At 36.9% G+C, this 5,562-nt stretch overlaps 1 pseudogene; it reads right to left on the bottom strand.

The window, feature by feature from the left end:
* Positions 1-2,613: 2,613 nt before the first annotated feature.
* LOC107734590 (dynein heavy chain-like) lies at positions 2,614-4,256 on the bottom strand (annotated as a pseudogene).
* Positions 4,257-5,562: the final 1,306 nt, after the last annotated feature.

Genomic DNA, 5,562 nt, shown 5'->3' with positions numbered 1-5,562 from the left:
CATACACTCATACCCACACACTCACACAAACACACACACACATATATACACACACTCATACAAATACACACACACACACTCATACATACAAACACACACTCACATACACTCATACCCACACACTCACACAAACACACACACACATATATACACACACTCATACAAATACACACACACACACTCATACAAACACACACACACTCATACAAACACACACACACTCATACATACAAACACACACTCACATACACTCATACACTCACACAAACACACACACACATATATACACACACTCACACACTCGCATATATACACACACTCACATATATACACACACTCATACAAACACACACTCACATACACTCATACACACACACTCACACAAACACACACACACATATATACACACACACACACTCATACACACACACACTCGCATATATACACACACTCACATATATACACACACTCATACAAACACACACACATACACACTCACACACACACACTCATACTCACACTCATACACACACACACACACTCATACAAACACACACTCATACAAACACACATACATACACACACACTCATACAAACACACATACACACACAAACACACTCATACAAACACACACACACACTCACACTCATACACACACACACGCTCATACAAACACACATACATACACACACACTCATACAAACACACACACACACACACTCATACACACACACACACACATGTTTGTTTTTGTGAATTGTGGGGACATTCCATAGGCGTAATCCAGGCAGTGTGTGTAAAGACTGTATTTCTGCGTTGTTGGAGTTTGTATTGGCTCAGTGATTTCTGAGCGTTTACTGAGCGCGGTGATTGTGAACAAACGCACTAATATTGATAAATACTTTCAACACGTCTGCAATCCTCCACTCTCCTGGATTCTGCCTGACAAAACACCTTTTTTATCACAAAATGATTCTTTTTAAATGGACAGATCTTTACAAATGATTTTCTAAAAACGTCTAATCCCAATAAAATGGTGTTGTAGGAAAATGCAACTCTTTTGGCTGCTCTTTTCTTTCTGTGTAAGTGTGTGTGGGTAGAGATGATCGATCGGCTGTGTTCTGGCCCGTCGTCTTCACAGGAATAATGTGTTTTGAGTCAGAGGATTATTCAGGAACGTGCATTTAAAAATACATCTCGGAGTAATATGACAGACTGAAAGAGCTGCTGCTAATCAGTGGATTAAAGTGAGCGTTAAAACGCAGTGTGTGTGGAGAGTGTCCAGGACAAATCAAAGCCCAAACTCACAAGAAAGACTAAGAAGAACTTATTATTTTTAATGTAACCTATTTTTAGCATTATGACATTTTATTAAGCATATTTACTGATGTTTTAAACCTATTTATACCAGTGTTATTTTAGTATTGATATACTATTAGTTTTAGACAGTTTAAATATATATATATATATAGTTTTTTAGTTGTAAATAAAACAGATTGTTAGAGTACGTTTTACAAGAAAATACTATTTCAGTCTTTCTACTTAAAAATTTCACATTTAATTCAATGGGTTACTTGCTGGGGGTTTTTTTTGTAATTGTGAAACTTACTAGCAATTTATTAGTAAAAATTGTTTCTACACAATTTTTTTTCAGTGTAGTTAATATTTTGAATAGGATTCTATTTTTATATTTTCTATAAAATTCTTTTTAGTTTTAGTTAAAGTTTTGGTCATTTTGTTGTGCGCTTTTGTCATTTTTATTAGTTTGTTTTTTAATATGTCTATATAGTATTATTAAATCTATTCAGATCTGTTTATTAAATAATATTTCAATAGATTTTTAGTTAGTTTTTAATGTCTATAGTATTTATTAAATCTGTTAAAATCTATTTATTAATATTAGTTATTTTAATATACTGAAAAAAATGTAATTATTGTTAAAAAATTATTAAGTTATTAAATTGTTAAATTATTATAACAGTTTTCACTCAGAAATTGCTAGTAAATGTCACAAATAATTACAAGGAAGTGTCAAGTTACACACTGAATAAAACATGAAATTTTAAAATAAAATAAAAAATGAATTCGTATTTTCTTGTAAAACATACTCCAAAAATCTGTTTCATTTACAGCCTGTAAAAATAATTTTTTACAGTATTTTTCACCATAAAATAAGAAATGTTAGCTGTTTATATTTTAATTCAGTATTTAAATTTTTTTGTTTTATTTCAAGTAATGAACATTTTTAATGGTATTAGTTTTTTAAGTTTTAGTTGACGATAATAACCCTGATTTCCACGCATAATCTCTTAATACATGCTTTATCCCTATTTTAACCCTTGATTAATTGCTGTAATGTGAATAGAAAATATTTATTTAAATTGTAGAATATACATCATGGCAAAAAGTCTTAATGGCCTTAAAAGGGGTAGTTTTTATTTATTTAAAAATATTATTTCTTAGGTTTTTTTTTTTTTTTTTTTGGATGGGATTTGAGTTTTTCAGTCAGATGTTATTGTTTTCTCTCATTCTGTGTGTGTCAGACAGTAAAATCCCAGCGGAAGCTGAAGCGGCTCATGATGAGTGAATCCCGGTGTGTTTGTGTCGCGGGTTCAGGAGTCTCTTGCATCCGTCGTCTGTGTGTGTTTGTGTCGGAATCTCAGGGATGAGCTGACATGATCGGGAATCTCTCTCTCCTCCTCCTGCAGGCACAGACAGCCGTTAATTTGAGAATAAATCAGCGGCGTTCGGCGAGGGATGGATAAACGACAGTGCCTGCAATTAATTGCGCTCGTTTATTTGGAGTGGCACGTCGGCGTCTGAACGTGTGTCATAATTAAAGCCCTGCAGGACTGTGATGTGGCGTTACGGAGTCGATGACTTAAGTGGCGTTTTAGAGTCCCATTTAAACTCCAAACAATGGCTAATGTGCCGTAATTATCCCATAATAAAGTGTAAGTGTCTCTTATAGAGCAATAACAGTCCCGCGGAGAGACGAGGAGGAGGGATGTGAGAGAGGAAGAAGCTTCACACATCAATTAAGAGCCTGGCAGACACTGAGGAGACGCGATGAAGAACAGAACCTCACTAACACACACACACAGTCATTGTACAGCATTACTGTACTTAGACAAATAGGCCTTAGTCAAGTCACCTTTATTTCTATAGTATGGAAGCCTGTTTCTGCCATAGAATAAACAAATAAAAAAGGTAATTGCAACTTTTTATCTCACAATTCAGACTTTTCTCGCAATTCTGAGAAAAAAAAAGTAAGAATTGCGAGATATGACCTCGGAATTGCGGGATATGAACTCAGAATAGAGGGATATGAACTTGGAATTGTGAGATATGAACTCGGAATTGCAAGATGTGAACCCGGAATTGCGAGATGAAGTCAGGATTGCGGGATATGAACTCAAAATTGTGAGATGAACTCAAAATTGTGAGATATGAACTCGGAGTTGTGGGATGTGAACTCAGAATTGCGAGATGTGAACCCGGAATTGTGAGATGAACTCAGGATTGCGGGATATGAATTCAAAATTGTGAGATGAACTCGAAATTGTGAGACATTAACTCGAAATTGTGAGATATGAACTTGGAATTGCGAGATGTGAACCAGGAATTGTGAGATGAACTCAGTATTGCGGGATATGAACTCAGTATTGCGGGATATGAACTCAAAATTGTGAGATGAACTCGAAATTGTGAGATATGAACTCGGAATTGTGAGATATGAACTCAGAATTGTGGGATGTAAACTCGGAATTGTGGGATGTGAACTCGGAATTGCGAGATGTGAACCCGGAATTGTTAGATTAACTCCGTATTGCGGGATATGAATTCAAAATTGTGGGATATGAACTCAAAATTGTGAGACATGAACTCGAAATTGTGAGATCAACTCGAAATTGTGAGACATGAACTCGGAATCGTGATATATGAACTCGGAATTGCGGGATGTGAAATCGGAATTGCGAGATGTGAACCCGGAATTATGAGATATGAACTCGGAATTGCGGGATGTGAACTCGGAATTGCGAAATACAAACTTAGGATTGTGGGATATGAATTCAAAATTGCAGGATATGAACTCGTAATTGTGAGATGTTAATTCAGAATTGTGAAATGTGAACTCAGGATTACGGGATATGAACATCAGCGGCGTTCGGCGAGGGATGGATAAACGACAGTGCCTGCAATTAATTGCGCTCGTTTATTTGGAGTGGCACGTCGGCGTCTGAACGTGTGTCATAATTAAAGCCCTGCAGGACTGTGATGTGGCGTTACGGAGTCGATGACTTAAGTGGCGTTTTAGAGTCCCATTTAAACTCCAAACAATGGCTAATGTGCCGTAATTATCCCATAATAAAGTGTAAGTGTCTCTTATAGAGCAATAACAGTCCCGCGGAGAGACGAGGAGGAGGGATGTGAGAGAGGAAGAAGCTTCACACATCAATTAAGAGCCTGGCAGACACTGAGGAGACGCGATGAAGAACAGAACCTCACTAACACACACACACAGTCATTGTACAGCATTACTGTACTTAGACAAATAGGCCTTAGTCAAGTCACCTTTATTTCTATAGTATGGAAGCCTGTTTCTGCCATAGAATAAACAAATAAAAAAGGTAATTGCAACTTTTTATCTCACAATTCAGACTTTTCTCGCAATTCTGAGAAAAAAAAAGTAAGAATTGCGAGATATGACCTCGGAATTGCGGGATATGAACTCAGAACAGAGGGATATGAACTTGGAATTGTGAGATATGAACTCAGGATTCCGGGATGTGAAATTGGAATTGTGAGATATGAACTGGGAATTGCGAAATGTGAAATCTGGATTAAGGGATATGAATTCAAAATTGCGGGATATGAACTCAAAATTACACAATATGAACTCAAAATTGTGATGCATGAACTCGGAATTGTGGGATGTGAACTCTGAATTGCAAGATGTGAACCCGGAATTGTGAGATGAACTCAGGATTGCGGTATATGAACTCGAAATTGTGAGATGAACTCGAAATTGTGAGACATGAACTACGAATTGCGAGATGTGAACCCGGAATTGTGAGATGAACTCAGGATTGCGGTATATGAACTCGAAATTGTGAGATGAACTCGAAATTGTGAGACATGAACTACGAATTGCGAGATGTGAACCCGGAATTGTGAGATGAACTCAGGATTGCGGTATATGAACTCGAAATTGTGAGATGAACTCGAAATTGTGAGACATGAACTACGAATTGCGAGATGTGAACCCGGAATTGTGAGATGAACTCAGGATTGCGGTATATGAACTCGAAATTGTGAGATGAACTCGAAATTGTGAGACATGAACTACGAATTGCGAGATGTGAACCCGGAATTGTGAGATGAACTCAGGATTGCGGTATATGAACTCGAAATTGTGAGATGAACTCGAAATTGTGAGACATGAACTACGAATTGCGAGATGTGAACCCGGAATTGTGAGATGAACTCAGGATTGCGGTATATGAACTCGAAATTGTGAGATGAACTCGAAATTGTGAGACATGAACTCGGAATTGTGG

This window comes from Sinocyclocheilus rhinocerous, unplaced genomic scaffold, assembly GCF_001515625.1.
Source record: "Sinocyclocheilus rhinocerous isolate Xijiao unplaced genomic scaffold, SAMN03320098_v1.1 scaffold2145, whole genome shotgun sequence".
NCBI lineage: Eukaryota > Metazoa > Chordata > Actinopteri > Cypriniformes > Cyprinidae > Sinocyclocheilus > Sinocyclocheilus rhinocerous.
The sequence above is the reverse complement of the archived record's forward strand: the minus strand, read 5'-3'. Positions and strand labels throughout refer to the sequence as shown.